A 20740-nucleotide genomic window follows, 5' to 3' on the forward strand; every position below is an offset into this window, starting at 1 on the left:
AGTAAGCTAATTGAATTACAGAATGCCATGACCATCTGAGACATATGTGTATCATTTCCTTATTCATTGTCTTGCATTTCTTATTTTCATATTGCTTTTCTTCTTCCTTTTAGCTTTTTTAATTTTAAATGAAGGAAATTTTGTGAATTGTTCGGTTTTATTGCTATATTATATTGCCATTTCAACATTCATAATTAATTCCTAAAAATAATAACAGATAAAGTTGCAGTTGGAAAACACTGCTCGCTAGTATTGAACTACATGGTTTTTTACTACGGCATGTATTTATCTTCCTTCAGTATTTACTATATATATTTTTCCCAAATTAATTTACTTGAGACGTTTAATTTCTTTGAATGGATGAATTCAGCTTTATTTTACGGATTTCCAATATATTATATTTCAATCATATATCTTTCGTTTGAAACAGTTTCCTTTGATATGCTGTTTTAGCGGTTATCCATTTATTTACCACATGGATCTCCATTTATTCAGCACATTGCCTTTAATATTTGTTTAGCACATTGCTCTTGATTTTTCCCAATAAAAATTCTTTTTAACATCATGTATTAGCACATTGCTTTCGATGTATTTGCTCAGAGATTATTTAAAATATTTATAAATTTTGAAAATTGCTTAGAAATAATATTTGATTTAAACTTTGATTTTTCTTTTTAATTGACAACTTTTCTTTTTAATTTTCTGGGTTCATGCCGGAGCGGTTTATATCTTGACGATTATTAAATTTGTTTTTTCAAATTTTCTTTTTGCACTTTTAAAACGCTTTAACTATCTTGATAAATATTTTCTATTGGCATTTTTTTATATTTTTTAAATGTATCCAGTTTTAATCCAGTTTTAAATGTATTCAGTTTTAAATGTATCCAGTTTAAAGTGGCTCTGTCGAAAATTTATATTTTTTAATATATTTTTTAAATGTATCCAGTTTTAAAAAATGATCTAGATATAACGCGTTTATTCGTGTAATAATCGCACCCCCGTTTTGAAGCAGAAAGAATCGTGAAATGTGTATAATATCTGTGTAGTATATTTATTCGCATAATTGTCGCGCCTAGACTTGTGTAATGAAAAATTTGCAAAAAAAAGTGCGACTATTACGTGAATAAACACGGTAATTCAGAAAAGTGGCTCTGTCGAAAATTCTTCAGTAGCTCTTTGAAAAAGACCAAGAAATCTTCAAAATTTTTTTTTTTTTTTTTTTTGTAGTTGTTATGTAGAGATTATTTAAATTCAAGGATATGCCTAGCTATTGGAAACTAATGATAGGAAATGGGGCCAGTAAAACTGATTGTGAATAGAATAAAGGATCCTTTTCACTCTTATACCTGATACAGAAAAAAAGAGAATACATTTTTCGTCCGTTATTATGAAACAAACATCGAGGACCGACAAACGGATGGACTTTGAAAAGTCTTTCCTACGGATGTGTGTTGAAAGTCTGAAAAGAGAAAGTTAAAACTGATTTCCTTTGGGGCAGGTTAACGAGCGGCGACTTTGTAAAAATAAAAAGAAAACTTATGTGGGGTCTGCCGACATTTATTGCTCCTTAAACTATGATCTAAAGAGAGTACTTTGCGCATTGTTTCGTGGGAGACGTTTCGTCGCGGGTGCTGCACGAGAAATTTCCCACAGCGAACGAAATAGGAAATATCTATATCGTCTTCCTTCAGGCGTGGAAAAAAATGCGCGACATTTGAATTTAATTATTTCTATAATAACTGGTTATAATTGATTCCGAAAAAGTTGGCAGGCGGGGGATTGACCGAATAATTTCAAGTGTGGATTGACTGCGAGACAAGAGTGGTTACATAATATTTAGGTTATGAAGGTTTCAAAACGAGATTTGATGGAAGCGGTGAAGTAGATGTTTCAAAAAGACTTGAGTTTTGTTGTGGCTTCGTGCCTGGCTCGATCGAGATATGTAGAAGGAAAAAAAGGAGGGATAACAGAAGAGTCTTGATATATTTTCCCGGTTTGTTGCCCTTGGTAGTAGTGGCTTCAGTTTTCAGATTAAGGTGAAGTGCTCCAGTTTCCACACTTTTAAGAAATGATTCCTACAAGTACTGAATAGCGAGACATCACTGGCTGAAAGGTGTGCTGACGATACTTTAGCAGGAAACTGAAATATAATACTATATTCTCCCGATTTATTAGTTATCTTGATGTGCTACTCAATTATATCAAAACGTACGTACCAGAAAAAGCTGTTATTCCTTATAATAAGCAGAAATTGCAAAAATATTGCATTTTTGGGCACATTTTCTTATACATATGTAAGTTAACAAATTACAACGATACATATGTAAATTAGCAAGTCGTCACTATAGAAGCAATAGATGCTTATTATATACTTACAGATTTCTTTTGCATTTCGACTTGTTTTAATGTTTTAATTCCATGGCACATTTTACAGAGGACAGTAATTATCTAATCCATCAGATAGTATTGGATTAAAAACGACCATTTTTAGCATATAACTCGTAAAATAGTATCCAACTATGTCCATTGAAAATAGGTTTTTATCAATATAAAGACCTATTTACGATCTTCGACTTAAAAGTCTAGAGATTTTTATAGATAAATAATAATATGTACCAGTTTCTTCCAATATGCCCTCACTTTATAGCCACGCAATCTCTTAAAACCTGTGTATGATATTCAAACATTTCAGTATAGTAAATATCACTGCACTAAGATGTCTCCGAATATTCTTGTAATTCTAACTATTTGAATAGTTTCATATGCTTAGTTTATGCTAGCATTCCTTCAGTTTATTATGGCATGTGTGTTTATATTTTATTTGAGCTTTTCTTAGCCTTATTGCGCTAAAAGGCAGAAAAGACGAAATGCATTGCACATATTCTTTCTCTCTTTTATTATCTAAAACCCAGTAAGACATTTGTGTTCTGGTAGACAAAGTCGGTGAGCATGAAGAGCTACTAAGCGATTCTACCGAAGACGACCACCGCTTGATCAATGGAGTGGAATGTTAGTTGATGATACTTCAACTATTACAAGAACATGTGATCCTCTGGCGAAGCGGTTTCTTTTGCCACTTCATTAGTTTTCCAGCAAACCGAAATGAAAGACGGAAGCGTTTCTAGATCTCCCAGAGTAAGTGCTCCTCCAGTAATCCTCCGAAGCGCTAAAACTAGAGCGTACTTAGGGTATGAGTAGTCTTCTGATAGATGTAGGTATATTTAAAGTTCTTTTTTAAGAAAGGGGATTTAAAATTGCTATTTAGACACATGAGACACTAGAAATCTTCGCAACGAAAATCTATATTTTTCATTAACGCGCGTCTTTGGTTGCCGGATTAGCGCACACAAATATAATAGATACATCGGACCTAGAAAAATTATATATTCATTTTTACACAAATTTCATTCTTATTACAATTTGTAGTATTAATACAATTTGGGTGCAGATTAAAATTCTAAATGTTTCTGATGTTTCAAGAGACTTAGTTTAGGGGTATATTGTAGTGAACGGGTGGAATATATTATGAATGTTATTTAAATATGTCTAATTAGTTACAAGTGGGATAATTACCTGGCAGTGGCGTTAATTAATAATATATCTTATTACGTGGTTTAAAAAAAACGAAACTACATTTTTAACACATGAATAACATTCTAAGTTCTTTACCATGCTTTTATCATATAAGGCTGTAAAACCAAAATTATTTTCCTTCTAATTTACGTATATTTTATTTACAACTTACAGTTTTCGAAATTATCAAACTTTTGTGATAAGATATGACTTTACGATGAAATTTCAAAAGCTTTCAAATTTTTTTAATGGAAGATGTCTATAATCTATTCATTTTAAGAAGGAATTCTGTACTTTTATATCAGGAGTGTTACCAATTTCAGATATATGATGCAACAATGAATATGAAATATGAACAATACTACGAATAGCATAATTATTTTTAAGCATAGCAATTTTGAAGAAATTTTAAATCTAACTGCAATATGAAATATTGCTAATAGATCAATTTCAATAATCACTAATTCCAGAAGACTATCAGCTAATTTCATTTCAAATTTTTAATCTATAGACAGCTAAGTGTAGAGCTGAATAAAGTTGTAATTCCTCCTAAATGTAGTTTTTGTTTTAGTTATTATATTTTAGTAACAGTTTTAGTTTATCACTCTTTATGCTAATTTATATTAGAGAACTCTCCATAGCCTTTCATACAAACAATCTGTAATTTATGTCATTTTTCTATTAAAATTTGCTTCTTCGTTTAGTGATGCGTCAAAACTTGAATTCTGCATTTATTGTTCCAATCGCTTCAATATCACCATGCTTATTATTGGCAAGCAAACTTCACCTTCCAGTACTTAGCATAAGAACAAATGCTTATTCCATCATTCATCGTCTGGTCCATAGATGCAAAAGCAGCGCCTTTGTCAGTCATTACTGCTACTAATAATATCATTAAAACATTCTCAAACGTATCTTCATTACATCTCTGGTAATAATATCTGAAAAAAGTATGTTTAATCTCGGACACCATTGTTAACCCCTTTGCCTGACCAAGAAAAAAGGCAACAGAGCCGATAGTGATAGATCTTAAACAACCGACCACCAGAGAAATTACTTAGATCAAGAATCCTCACAGGAGAATATTCTTAGATCTATTTTATTTTATACCTTTCAAGCATAAACATCTTAATTTTGGGACCATAAGATCTTAATGTCTCAATATCATCTTGTGCCTCTAGGTTCTTTAGTTTGAGTTTAGTTTACGAATAAGTTTGAGCGTGCAGACCACTACATTGCGAAAGCATGCTAAGAAGGCGGTAGAAATATCTTATATACTCCCCCCCCTTTTAATGGGCGACTGGGGATTTTAGGGCACCCAATCCACAAATCCTGGGTGGGGAGAATCATCATCCACCACACGTTTAGTTCGGAACCCACTGTAGAGTCATTAAGTTTTTCTTTTTTTTTTTTTTTTTTCTTTTTTTTTTTTTTTTTTTTTTGACTCAGTAAAGACGAAAAATGAGCAACACCTTCGCGGAGAATCGAATCACGAACCTCTGGAATACGCACCCAGCGTGCAGACCACTACACTACGAAGGCTTGCTAAAAAGTGAGAAAGAAATATCTTATAAAGAGAGAAAAATAGAAGAAATACCTTATACCCTAACAAAATTAACTTCAAGCAGATATCAAGGTAGATGCTCTCTCACTGGTCAGCGAAGAGTAGCTGCTCTTAGAGATGAATTTCAGATGTTAAGACTGGTAGTTCAGACAAAAGCTAAAATATAGTAATATAACATACTGGCCATTATAATAACTGTGCAGTTCGGCGAATTTCTACAGGCACTATGTTCTGTAACTTGCAATAATAATGTTCTCAGCTGGAAACAAATGCTAGTTTTGGTTTGATTTATTTGATTACGGCAAATCACACGATGGCTTTCTCCCTAATGGGAGGAACGCCTTAATGGAGGACCTTTCTAAAGTAAACTGGCACAAATACTAGAATTGAATATCGTTTCATTAAAGAGCATAAACAGTGCTTTATGAAATTCTCAAAAAATTCGGCTTCTGATCTTTCACAAGTAAAGACGCCGTAAAAATCAATGAGCTTCATATTTTCTTGCATAGTAATAAAGATACGCTCATATTTGAAGAAACAAATAAGCTGTACTTTTAAGTTTCACATTTTGAGTGTAAAATGGGATCGGGAGAGGCATTTCATCCGGAGATTCTTTTACTTGGGATTCCCAAAGTCTTCTCTTTATTATTCTCTAGACACTGGATGAGACCTGTAGATTTTCTTGAGCATATGCAGTTCTTCTGCATATTCCAGTTTCATGCATCGGCAGAACAAGTTTTCTAATTGTAGAACTCATACACAGAGTGTTATAGAAACATGACTAACAATTAACCACATATTTGTAGTTTCAACAATATTATAATTTCCATCATAGTATTGCAAAGGTCATTTGTAGTTCCTCAAGCATTTGAACAAAACCTTACTTAAAACACTTTAGAGACAAATATATCTACAGATCTTAGCTCTCAAATTTAAACTTCGTTTTCTGCTATGTAAGTGATTTCTCACTAGATTTTTAATCTATAAAAATACGAGTATTATTGGCATTAATTTTCTATTTCCATTATGAGAAGAAAATTATGAGTCAATCAGAATCTTTATCTAATGAGATTAATTAACAAAATGTAATAAAAGTGCTTTCAGAGAGATTCTTACTTTACTAAAAACGCAATTATCGGATAATTAAGATTACATTGTGATCCAAAAAGATGTTCAAAAATACGAAATTTTAATTAGGAAATACGTCCCGATTTATTTGTGGAATGTATCGAGTGGACGCTGCTAAGCCATTCGCTCATTTTATGCTTTCTTTGCAGTTTTTATCAATTGAGTTTAGAAACCATGTGTCACTTCGTCAATATACGCTTTTTATAACACATCATTAATAAAATTGTAGTATCAAATCAAAAATGCTTTCTTGTAAAATACGTTTCACAGCAAAAATATAAAATTATAATTTCGAAAAACAAGTTTTTGGTTGCAAAAAATAAATAACTACTTTAAGCGAAAAAAGACGCTCTTTTTTTCCGTAAAAATAATTAACTTGTCTAAAGCAGCCGTTATTAAATCCTTTCTTTGCAAACTCAGTACAATAGAAGAAGGAAGATTTAATCAATGTAAAATTTTAGACTAAGCACTTTTTAAAATCTGACTTCTTGCACATAGTTAGTTTTATTTTCCAAGATTCAGTTCTTTTTTATCGTGTTATCTAAGAAAATTTGTTAATACTATATTCTGTAGTTATAACGCAAGATGGTATAAAAATTAAATTTGCTTTGCTAAAAACGAATCCCTAACAGAAGAAATTTTCATCAAGAACATATTTATAGGTATTTAACAAAGATATAAACAAAAGAGAAAGATAAAATCAAAAGTCAGGGAAAAAGAAAATATTTTTTATCATATGTAAGCAAGATGTGAATATTTTTACTGTCTGGTTTGGTTTATTCAATTTCGGGAAAGCACACGAGGCTATCTGTATAAGGGGAGGGATAGCCTTCGTAAAGGGCTTTCTAAAGGAGCCCTTTACGAAGGCTATCCCTCCCCGTATGCACTTACACATGGGGAAAGCCACGAAAAGCCCATGCAAGGAGCCATTTCGCCGGTATTCGAACCCCGGACCAAATTACCAGCGTTCCGTGACTTTACCGCTCGGGTACCGGTGGGTTCTATTACAACCATATAAGTGTAATTAGAAACATCATTATAGTTCGAAACCAACTTAAAGTTTTCATTATGCAATAAAATAGCACTAAAACTGAAAGTTCTATGATGCTAATTCAGTTTATCGAATAAGTTGGCTTACTTTGTGAAAATGCAATTTCATTAAATACATACATGTATTTCTGAAGAAAAATTTGAGCAGAACAGTAGGATCTCTAATATGAAAAGCACATTTTTTAGAGTTAAATTTCATTACACTGCAAAGTTTATTTGCTTAGGAAAAGGTTTATTTGCGTCTTAGTAATGGGCAAAAACATTGCTGCGTAGATGATTGGAAATTGCGTCATAGTGGAATGATACGATGGCACTACCAGCTCGACAGTTAAACATCATTTATTTTGAATGTCGAATTTTTCAGCACATATCATTATAACTGGTTGAAGATTAGGGATGCTAAACGTGGCTCAAAAATTTAGATATGCAATTACATTTTAAAAAAGGCGAATTGCTAGCAGCGGCTGAGCGACATGTTGTCAGCAGGCAGGCGAAGAGGCGAAATTAAGAGAGACTACGCAGTTAGTAGCTTTTTATACTGGGTTTAGGTGCAAGAAGTATAGCTAAGCTGTGAGAGATTGGTTAATTTTAGGTTGTTACGTAACGTGGAAAGATCTCGAATTTGGGAGAACAGATAAACTTAGAGGGGAGAACATCAAATTTAGTATAGTTAATTTTGAGGTTGCCAATCGTTTTTCAAAATAGCCATTGTATTTTGTTATATCTTATATACATAACGCATGCTTTTAAGTTTCTTTGATGAGGCAATTTGAAAGATGATGACAACGCTTAACTAATAAATGATTTTAATAAAATATTTCATTTTAAGAGCTTTCGTTCTTAAAATTAGAGTGGAATACAAATGGAGTAAAATTCGATGATAAACTATTTCCAATTTGCAATAAATCATTGTTTCAATGTTATGCATAAAATTTTCCATCTTTAATTTTATAAGAAATGATTATCACTTTATTTTCTCTTATATATGCATCAAATGACATAGTTTAAGAAGTTTTCTTTTCGCTGTTGTAAATAATCATTTGTTTAGTTTAAAAAAAGCAATTATTTTTTCTTTTCCCTTCATTAGCGATAGCGCTAAAAAAAATCAAGAATTATTCTTTCCCTTTGTTCTAAATTCACAATACCGTATCCTTTTCCGTAATTAGTGTCAAAAACAGCATGATGCATTGAAACAATATATGTCTCGAAATTAAACATATCTTTAATGCATGCTTGTAAATATTTTTAGGAAACATGACTTCAGTCAACAATAATTAGTTATTAGGATATGCTTTATATTCCTGCACAGGAAGTAATCTGAAACAGAGTTATTTTGATATTCGAGTGGTTTCAAAAGGTGTGATGTTGGTAAAGGGGCTTATTAATGCAATTCTGATCTTACTATTATGTACATTAGGGTATATAGATCTGTTAGGAAAATGATTAATTACCATTTTTGCAATAGATGTGGCACGAGGTATTATATTTATCTTTGAAATAATAATTCTTTTAGCGGAATTGAATTTAGCGTAGTTTTATTGTTCTGTAAGATTCCAAACTTTGAATGTTACTGCAATGTGTCTGGAACGTTGAGAACTGATAAGCGAATGATCGCTTAGTTCAGAGAGATAGAAAAGTAAATGTAGGAAGTGTTACTTACCCTTTATTACTCAAAATAAATTTAACAGACGACTCTTTCTTCGAGTTACAATGAAGCCTCCACTCGGGTTTGAACTCAGGAATAATAAACAATCAAACTTAATTAAACTTAACTAAAAACAAATGTATCAGGAGCTATCAAGATTCTAACAGAGTTGCCACTTAATACTAACCAACGGCGAAGATATCAAGGGCCTAAAGTACGGCCGATCGTAATAATAGCTTGTGAGAGAGTATCGCCAAAAGGATAACGCGCGCTGACCAGAATCCTAGGCTCTCTAACGAAGTCAGTAGAACTTCACAGTTAAACACTTCTTCTCCTCATTTGCATTTAACCACGATTCTGAAAATACGTTCTGGCTGGAATGTAAAAAACTGAAGGACACTGGAAATTGTAAGCTAAAATTTAAGGAAAGACAGAAAAGTAACTTTAACTCAAAATTAACTGTTGGAAAATTAAGATAAACCTTACAGTTCCTTTCTGTGAATCAAAATTTGAAATGAATTGCTGCCCAACTTCTACTAACCCAACTGTCTAGAAATGTTTCATACATACGTACAACCAATATCATACATACATATCAACCAATATCATACATACATATCATCATTCTCCATACATAAATATCAACCAATGCTATATGGATCGCAGTTTCTTAGGAAATTTATCAAAACGTTTACGGCTAAATTTTCCTCACATATCCTTCTTTAACGATGAATAATCATGCAGAATTTTGAGCTTGAAGCCATCGGACAAGTAGAAAAATAATCTACCCTTGGAATTTCTAATGAACGTTTTATAATTTTTACGGTTTCTTGAAAATCATCTAATGTTTTCAGCTAATTTGTAATTACTGATGGATTTTTACAAATAATGGATTTACAGAAATGACGGATTTTAAAGAAAAAAATTACATTCTTCAATTTTTAACAGCCTGGGTTTCTGAATCAAACATAAATATCAATTAATTAAATGTAAATTTAAGCCATCGTATAGACGACAGCACCTTTAAAAAAGACGACATCATATATGATTTTGGAATATGTGGTGATCTTAGTTTTTGTTCGCTTTTTGCTGTTGTCTCATTGCGTCATTTGCTAACATAGCTACGAAATCTCACGCTACATGGTTTCACTGCCTCTGAAAACAGCAATTTAACAGCGGCCTGGCGCTTATTCATCAAAAGTCATATCCTCTCCAATGTAAAGCTGTTTCTAGAATAAGACAGATACTCGCAATGAGAAAGATCTGAATACTGGGCAAGACAGCTCAAAGTACATTTTTACATCTCGATAAGATGTCCGGTTTTTAAGCAACATACCCGAATTTTACCTATAAAAACCATTTACCACTTTCAAGGACAACTGGGTTAAGTATCGCCTCATTTCCTATTCAGGTTAATGTATGGTACTTCGAGAAAACACCAATAATAATGCTAATGCCGGGAAAACCATACTGATGGCCACAGAAGAGAGACTCTCATGCTCCCCCATCTAGGGAAAATAATGAAAAGCGCCACCATCGACAACCTAACAAAGGATCCCAATTAGGTGCGCCCTTGCACTGGGCTTCACTCTATTAGCGTAATAATCAGGCACATTAACTAACGCACAGGGCTCATAAGCCTATCCACAAAGCGGGCACAATTGCACTGATTAGTTACTTCCTCTAGTATGGTATAAAAATGCTGACAGAGAAGTGTGCAGCGATTCCTAGGACGAATCAAATCCTGGAACGAGTAAGAAAATGAAACTATCGTTAAGGCAACCCCAAGCGCACTTTCGTTTGGTGGCACGATAACGGGTTTTTATACCACAGAGCGCAGGTCAATTACCACCTTTCTCATTTCTACTCTATCTCGCCACGAAACAACTAAAGAAAGTGAGAAAATGACGGGATTACCAAAAAATATAAGGAATATGTATATTTTACGTTTAGATACAATGGTTTTCTTGCTTTATTACTTCATCCGTATTCTATACAATAAATTGCATAATTTTACACATATATACTATATATACACACACATAAGAGAGATTTTAAATTTACAACTACTAATCTAATTAATTGGCTTGCGAAATGATCAAGAAAAGTTAACACAATAATTAATCAAATTAATAATTACGATGGGCTTATCTCGAACCGAAAGGATGGTAAGACATGATGTTTGTTAGATTTGAAGATTTGTATACTTTGTAATTGTTAAAATTTAATTACACCTGTAAATTATTTTGCTATAAATTGTTTTAACTTGATAGGTGACAATTATTTTCTTTTTGGCTAATTTCCTGTTACTAACCAAAGGCCATTTCATTTCTAAGACTCAAAAATATCTCCGATTATGGTTCAGAAGACTTTTGACTGTAATTCTCACTATTTTCAGTTTCCTCGACTTTCAGCCAGAAATAATTTTAATTCATGAGTTTTTGCTCTTAGACAATTAATTTAATTTAGTGAAGCTTACTAAATGGCGATAACAAATCTCAGATTTCTACAATTATGATCATACCTCGTTCGTACAATTTTAATTTTCTTTCTTTGCAGCAAATTAGAACATTTCTCTGTTAAATGTTTCTCGCGATTCAGAACCTACAAATACCAAAATAGTACAAAATGCTCACTCCTAACATCATTTATCGCAACCATAAGCGTGCTTTGCGTACTGTTTCAAATAAACCTCCTTTTCGAATTAGGACAAAGGTATGCTAATATGCAATGAAAGATTATAAGCCGTTAGTAAAATTAAAATGATACGTTTCGCCCATGTTTTATTTATATGTGACATACATCAATTTAAAATTGCATAATTAAATACTTTTTGGTTTATATGTATTACCGACATATTTTAAAATTGATTGTTTGTTCCCTTTGTTTTATACAGTCATGGGTTTAAAAAAGTACATGTTATTTATTGTTTTGTGTATGGGTTTAGATTTCTTTCGGAAATTTTCTAATTTGAATTCAAACAATACTACATCCCTTGGCTTTTTCGCATTTTGAAAAGAATTTTATTCAAATATTCAAAGGAAACGAAACGCCATCATTCCTTAATTATTAATAATTTTGTGGAAAAAGATTAATTCCCCTTGAAAAATCGGCCTTCTCACAGAGGCTCAGCAATATTTAATTTTCTTTTGATATGCATTTTTAGTACTTTGACTTTATATTCTGAGTTCCGTTACAGATTAAAACTTCTACAAAATATTTTTCCCTAGTTTATTCTCAATTTTCTATAGAACTAATTTTGAATAAGGATCGTTTTTCCATATTTTTGCTCTTCATTTCCTTGGATATACTCGGAATTGAAAATTAATAATTAAATTTAATTATATAAGACTACTAATTAATTAGCAGTCTTAGCAGCGGTAGCGCTAGATTTTTACTTTTAAAGTCTATGTATTTTTTCCATGTATTTATTTTTCACCAACCATGTTACTCATCTATCTATGTAACTAAAAATAAAATCACCGGACTCCTGTATACGAATTCCATTGAGACATTTGCAGAATTACAGTATTAGTAACGGAGATGAAAAGTAGGAGCGATACTGTAGGAATAATATTTATAAGTACGTTTACATTTAGTTTGCTTAAATTTTAACTTTGACAATTTTGATTTGAATTCCACCATAGCCTTATAGTTTTATTTGTAGTTACATAAGAGGAAGAATCTTTAATAGCCATAAATTACCTGTTGTTACATTTTAGTACATTTAAGTAAAAGTTCATATTTATATAGAAAGCAAATTTAGAGGAACTAATTCAAATTTTCAAATTAACTACTTCAATTATAAAAATATTTGTACTAGAAGCTGGCGCATAACTTTTGGACTTAAAATTTTAGATTTCCGTTCAATATTTTAAAATTATATAGATAGATAGAGATATAGATAAGTATATAGATAGATAGATTAAATAAAATGTAATCGTACATTAACAATTATATTTAATTTAATTTTAATTAATTTTTGTAGCGAATTTCTTTGCATATCGAGATAATCTGACATGGGTCATTCTGCAAGAAGGAAAAATATTAAAAAATAAATTTAAATGATGTATATATTTTGATTTATTAATGAGAGCAGAGCAGAGTGCTTATCAGTATAAAATTGTTTAAAGTACATATTTTTCTTTTTATTTTTACAAGTTTCCATTACTTTTCGGTTATAAAATTTATATTTACTGTTTGAACCGTAACTTAATATCTTCTTCCAAATACTAAATCATTTTAAGCATTGCCGAACAATATTTTATTTAAAATCCTCTTATATTTTACTCGCAGTAGCGAATTTCTAGAAAATTTGCCTACCGTATTTCCCTGCTTTTAATAACTTCATTTATAAAGACATCAGGACGGCCTGGCTTTGAATACAGCTTTTTCAAGTCTCTTTTCCCTGCTTTAAAAAGCAACATCTAACCGTCTGGTATTAAAAATAAACTCCCTGATCAAGTAAAGATGACTAAAACAACGCATAGAATTTTTCTCTTTCTTCAAAATTGCATTTTCAGTTCAATCGCAAAACAAACTCATTTGAAATGGAATGAAAATAAGGAAGTAAATTTGAAGTCTTTCACATCTCCGAAAATTTTTCAGATATTAAATTTAATATCAAATATCAGTATTCGTGGCAATTGCATATGTATAATACTTGACTATTTATAAGATATTTTTATATCCCTTTCATTTATTTTCAAACATACTTTTTTTACATTAAATGTTTTTTCTTGAAATCCACACGAAGTATACATCTAAAATACTTTTTTGATAACGCCAGTGCGATGACTTTATTTCAAAACAATAAACTTTAAAAACATTTTAAAAGAACACTTGAATGCAAAAAAATACAATATCAAGAGTTTCCAGTGTACAAAAAAATTCATTGCAATCATAACATGCAAACATGCATCTATTTTTTCCTTTAATCTATAAATACACTAGTTATTCTAAATACTACTTCGGATATTTTTGCAGCTGTTTATAAATGATAAAGATTGTGTTTGCTTAATTTTTTTTTCATTCTTGTTTAACGTTTTCATTCTTAATGCATGACAGAACTCAAATGAATAATATTAATTTTCTAAAAAGCACTTCTTCGCAAAATTATATTACTAAGCTCTTTTTTCTGTTGCCACTATTATCAGCGAAATACTTTTAACAAAAACACAGATTTAGAAACAAAATTTCCCCCTTTACCTTGCATTTTTTTCTATTAAAATTCCATTTTATCTTCAACAGCGCTTGAAATACTATAAGTGTTTCCATTTTCTTCCTTCTTAATTTTTCAATACAAAATGTTTCCTCTTTTTGCTTGAGAATTATTCTTTATCTCATTATTCCGCTGTGCATTGTAAGAAAAAGAATTTCAATTTAGTTGTTTGTCAACCGACTTGCAGGAAATAACAATTTTTCTTTGATAATACTTTCTTAGATATGGTCTCAAAACGAAAAGAACTTTTTAAATATTCAAAAAGTATTTATCGAGAAGTGTTTGACTGTTATTTAGTTTTCTTATTTTACGAAAAGTAATCTTTTCGTTTTTTTTTTTTTTTTTGTTTTTTGTTTTTTTTTTTTGTTGTTGTTGGCTTCACTATCTTTATCAGGTTCAATGTTTCTTCTAACCTTCTTCGGAAACATACAATGACCTGACTAGGAACAGAGAGCTTACTAAAGCTAAGTTCACTAATTGTAGTAAGTAGACAGGATACAGACGAAGGGTATACAAGACCCTTTATTTTTCTTTATATACAATGACTTCCGTACTTCGGAATACAATGACCCTCCACTCGGGGTCTAACGTAAAAGGTATAAAAATAAAACTAAACTCTAATTTAACTTTAGAATAAGATTGGCCTTATAATAACAGGAAGCGTATGTAGCACAGAGACTGTGAACACTACAATACGTTTAATTTATCAAGAGGATTAAAACCTCTGGCCTGGAAGGCAAATAGCAACTGCGTAACTTCTAAGGTAAGCGGCCTGCTTCGAACTCACTGCTTCCTCTCTCCTGCTTGGCAAAAAGGCCACACTTAAATACTTGGCGTTCGCCAGACAACTTTGCATAAAATCCTTCACGCTTATAATTCTGGCCGGAAGTAGAAAATAAGAAGTGATAGTAAAGATTTAAAATAAAATAAACGTTAGTAAAACTTAAGATCCTTACATACTTCCCGCCAGAGTTAATTTGTTTGAAACTGAGGTCTAAAACGACCTTGTTGAAAACTTTTAGCTCTAAAAACTAGCGCGAGGCCAACCTTTTACAATCATAACTTAGCTATAAACTAGAAAATTTAAAAGAAAGAAATTTGTTACAATAGCAGCTCCCGGGATATACAACAATCTTTTTTTTTTTTTTTCATCTGTACTGCATCTAAACAGGAGCTTTATTCAATTCTGGTTCCTTCCAGAGATCTGGAAGGAAAACTAGTTTAATGAAATGTTACAGAATGACATTGCAATTAACATATAGAATATACTTCTCTTAACATTCTTATTTCATTCATGACTATTTTAATTATCTCTCCCCGTGCTCTCTGGCATGTGTTGTAAAAGAACACCAAACACGTATGTGTTTCTGTCTACGTGTGCCACACTTCCTCCTACAATCAAAACACTAACGTGTTAAAATTCAACATACGAGACCTCTTAACACACCCTACTTTCAACTCTAAACCCTGAGGTACTATTCTGAAAGTGGCTAACTCTAAAGTGTAGCGTCAGAGAGCCTAACTACATCATTCAACCTTTAACACATATTCACCATGATTTAATCTTTACAGTCACACGAATAACAAATTTTTAACATTACTTTCACTTTTACCATATCACGGTATTTCTTAACATTCAAAATAACAGTTCACATGTATACAAGAACATATCAACATGCCGTTAATTTTACACATTTGAAAACATACATTAGTAGTACATTGTTAACTTCTATTCTTTTCAAAGCAAGTGCCAATTCTTTCTACATTGAAATAATACTACATTTCAAAATGTCTTTCAGACTAAAACTTCTTTCTTGCTAGAATGTTTTAAATAAAATTTATACAATAACTTTTTACAATATTTAAGTCTTTACACAACGCTATTATACATCAACTTTAGTTTTACGCGCGAGTAATTGAAAAACATAATAAGAAAATCGGTCACAACTCATTTCTCGCCCTTTTGGCGATAAAGGTAGACCTCGCATGAGGTAAAACTTCTTGAAATCTGCCACTTGCAGTAAGAATGAAAGATTAACTTTGTAAGTTTGTAAAGTAACATAAAATTTTACTTATCTTTGTAATATTCAGACATCCTTTTCTGGGCCCAGTCTTTAAAGGTATAGCTGATAGTAGCTTGGTTGATCCTCCTTCTTGTACGGGCTCGCCCTTCAGTGCTTTCCTCTGGAAGCTTCCGTTTTTCACCAGTACGGCCACCCTTGAACACCTTCCTTTTGTGCTCTGCTTGTGGTCTTGGCCGTTTGAAGGCAGCTGGTCTTGGTGGAACCGGGAAACTTCTGTCGTGATCCTGCTTGGACCTCGTTGTTGGCCGTTCAAATTTTTCTTGTACTTTTTCCTCCGCCGCTGATGGCCCTTCCGCAGTTCGGCGACTTTTGCTGCGGAGAGTTCTGTCGGATGAGTCAATCTTCCGTTTCACAGCCGGGTTATAGTTGCCGTCCTTTCTCCCGGTCCTTTCCACATACGTCGTCCTTCTCCCTTCTTCATTCTGGGGGTGTTCGTGCACTCTGTTTTCTGGACGGTGGAACGGCTTCTTTTTCTTTTTACCTTCAGTTTTTCCGCGGGGCAATTTTCTTTTCACTTGCTTCTGTCTCTCATTGGCTTGCCCTTGTACTTGTCGTTTTCCCACCTCTGGAACTTGTACCTGCGGTGTCTGCCGTACCGGATCCTGCAAAAGATCTGAAAAGATTTTCATTTTATTACGATCGAAGTAGGGTTTAATTTGATCAATATTTGCGGAACAGGTTTCACCATTTCTTGCCTTTAACACTACAACAGCGTGAGTTATTTTTTCTATAACATATGGTCCTTCAAAGCGTGGAAAAAATTTGGCAGTTTTATCTTCTGGTGCTGAAGAAAGTGAATGCTTGATTTTTAAAACTTCATCCCCTACTTTATAAGTTACTCCCCATCGTTTCAGATCATAGTATAACTTCTGTTTTCTTTGTGCTACTTCCGTATTCTTTTTTGCTTCTTTTATTAGTTTTTCTATATCACCCATTTTAAATTCTGGGGCTCTTTGTTGCACATAAAATAGTTTATCTAACGGTGTTATAACCTTTCTGCCCAGAAATAACTCAGCAGGAGGTTTGCCCGTTGTATCATGTTTTGCGGTCCTAAGGGCGAAAGCAAATTCATTGACATAGTTATCCCAGCTTTTATGAAAATTTTTAACATAACTACGGATAATTTTCACTATATTTCTGTTGACCCGTTCCGCTATATTTGATTGCGGCCGATACGGGACCATTTTTAAATGACGTATGCCCAGTTTTTGGCACACGTCTTCAAATATATTACTTACAAATTGAGGACCATTATCCGATATAACTTTTAGGGGCGCCCCGTATTTTAAAATATATTTATTTAAAATAGAATCAGTAACTAATTTCGCGGAGGCTCGTTTTAAGGGAACAATTTCGGTCCATTTACTAAAACGATCAATAATAACAAGGAGATAGCGACTTTTGTTTAACTGACTTTTTGGGAAAGGGCCCAATAAATCGATGCCGATTATTTGATTTGGAAATTCGGATTTAATACTATTTAGAAACCCGGCCGGGCGGAAATTAATATAATTAACGGCTTGACATGTTGGGCAGGACTGGACATACGCCCTTGTTAACTTTTGCAGTTCAGGAAAGTAGACTGCCTCGCGTACGCGTTGGATAGTTTTTCGAATACCAGCATGAGAAGCTAAAGGGCTGTCATGGAGCTCTTGCAGGATATTTAATCTAAGACTAGCTGGGATAACAGGTCGAAATTCGTTGTTGGAATTCGTAGTTTTTGTGTAGAATAATAGACCATCTATTAGTTCGTAATGGGCCGCCCTATTTCTTATCGCCACAATATCTTGGTGGCTAAAATTTTCAGGATCCTTCAAATACTCATAAATACTTCCAAACTCAGGATCCTTACCCAGTTCGGTTATTACAGTTTCTCGGGAATTTATTGTACACGCTGTCAGCATTGCAACTTTTACGGTATTACCCTGTTCGTCTAATTTAATTCGTGATAGGGCATCTACTACGGTATTTTCCTTTCCGGGGGTATGCTTGATTACCAGATTATATTCTTGCAGCTTGAGTGCCCATCTTATTAACCTTGGGGATAAATTTTTCCTGAGTACAATCTAGTTACCGCCGCATGATCAGAATATACTGTTATCGGCGCCTTTCCAAAATAGACTCGGAACTTTTGCACTGCTAACAGAACTGCAAGTGCCTCTCTCTCGGTCGCAGAATACTTTCTTTGTGTTTGATTTAAAGTTCGGCTAAAAAATGCCACGGGCTGCTGATTTTGCGAAAGTACCGCTCCTACCGCATAATCCGAAGCATCCGCTGAAATTTCTAAATTTTCATCCTTTTCAGGAAATTTCAACACAGGGGCTTGCGTTAATGCTTGTTTTAATTTTTCGAAAGCACTATTGGCTTCAGCCGTCCACGAGAATCTTGCCTTTTTCCTTTTTAATTTTAACAATGGCTCAGCGATAGCCGCAAAATCTTTTATAAAGGACCTATAATATGTATGAACAAAGTCCTAGAAAAGAAGAGAGCTTCTTTGCCGTGTTTGGAGTCGGATACTTTTGTACAGCGATTATTTTTGATTCATTTGTCTCGATCCCTTTTTGCGATATTTTGTAACCTAAATATTTTAATTCAGGGGCTGCAAATTTGCACTTTTCGACATTAACTTTTAGACCGGCCTCATTTAATAAAGAAAACACCTGTCTTAAATCCTGTATATGTTGGTCGAGATTATCACTAGTAATAATGATATCGTCTAAATAGATAAATGTGGACTTTCCAAGAACAGGCCTTAACACAATGTCCATGCATCGCTGAAATGTTGCTGGGGCGCCTGAAAGGCCAAACGGCATACGCAAAAATGCATAAGTGCCAGACTTGGTTATAAAAGCAGTCTTAGGCACGTCCTCAGGCCTGATCCCTATTTGAAAATAACCATTCGTTAAGTCTAAAGTCGTCATAAATTTGGTTGATTTTATGTTCCTTAAAATTTCTTCTATAATCGGTAACGGATATACCGGATATTTCGTTATGGAATTTAATTTACGGTAATCAATAGCGAATCTCCACCTTTTTGGATGCTCCAAAGGATAATCATTATTTTTCTTACATAAAACCACCGGACTAGCATAACTACTTGAGATAGGCGTTACGATCTTTTTACGTAGCATATCGGTAATATGCCATTCTATAATTTTTTCCTTATTCTTATCATACCGGTATGGTTTTTGACGAACCGGCAATGCATCTCCGGTGTCAATACTATGGTTAGTAACCTGGGTAAATCCTGGAATATCACTAAATAAGGAAGCAAATTCACTTACCACTTGTCGGATTCTATCTTGCTCGTCATTAGGCAGGTGGTCAAGATTTAACCTCGGCGGTTCAACCTTTTCTACACGCACTGGTTTCATCGTCAGCTTAAGAGACGCTTCATTAAAATCCAGTGTAGCTTGTGCGTCTGAAAGAAAGTCTATTCCTAGTATTAAGTGTGCTTGCAAATTCTTTACTATAAAAAACATCACCTTTACTTGTTCGTCCTTGATACGGATGTACAAAGGTACTTTACCTACGCAATTACATTGTTCTCCTTGCGCCGCTAATACTGTTGTATTATCCGCATTATATATGCGGTATTTGCGAAAATACTTTCTAAAAAAGAATTCTGCCACACAGGAACACTGCGCGCCGGTATCCAGGAGTGCGGTGGCCGGGATATTATTTACCAAGACTTCAATCTTCGGAAGAGTTAAATTTTTCACCATTACTGTATTTAACTTGTAGGAAGAGGGGTTTTCGTGGCCTTCAGATTTCCGCACCCTCTCGTCAGCAGAAATCCGTTTTAGTTTAAATTATTTTTCCTTTCGGTGCTTTCCTTCTTTCTCCACTGGCCTTGAGACTTTTTTCCTGGGTTGCTATTGAACTGTCGACGTTCGCCGGCTGTTTTTGAATGCTCGGGTTTCCTTGCCCACTGATTCGCTTTTCCTCCGTAGCCATGTGCTTGAGTTTGCTGTAGTCTTGGCGTACCAAATTGGTTTCGCTGTTGATATTGGCGTCTTCTTTCGACGTCCGCTGTTCTTCTACTTTCAAACTGCATTGCTAGCTCAAATAACTTTTCCAGTGTAGTCGGATTTCGTAATTCAATAAAGTCTTGCACTTGGGGTAGTAACCTCGGCAAAATCACTTGAATTATTTCAGGATCCGGACGGTTTCCATACAAGAGCTTGAAAACGTGAATTTTTCTTAAAATAAAGCTCGAGAGGTTTTCCATTCTTTGTTGATATATACTGAAAAGTTCTGTTTCTAATTTCGCACGATCCCTTACAACAGGGAAGGCTTTTAGTAGGGCAGTCTTGAAATTTTCGTAAGTATAGGTGGGACTTCCTGCTTGATCCAAGAGACTTCTGCCGATACATTTGAACCAGTTAAGCGCTTGGCCCCTCAAAGCGCTGGTAGCTAAGGTAACTTTTTGAAACTCGTGCACGGGGTAGAGCATGAAGTGGTCATCCAATTTT

The sequence above is a fragment of the Stegodyphus dumicola genome, chromosome 1 (genome assembly GCF_044657685.1).
Source record: "Stegodyphus dumicola isolate Sdum_Otavi_A_Nest chromosome 1, ASM4465768v1".
NCBI classification, from domain to species: domain Eukaryota; kingdom Metazoa; phylum Arthropoda; class Arachnida; order Araneae; family Eresidae; genus Stegodyphus; species Stegodyphus dumicola.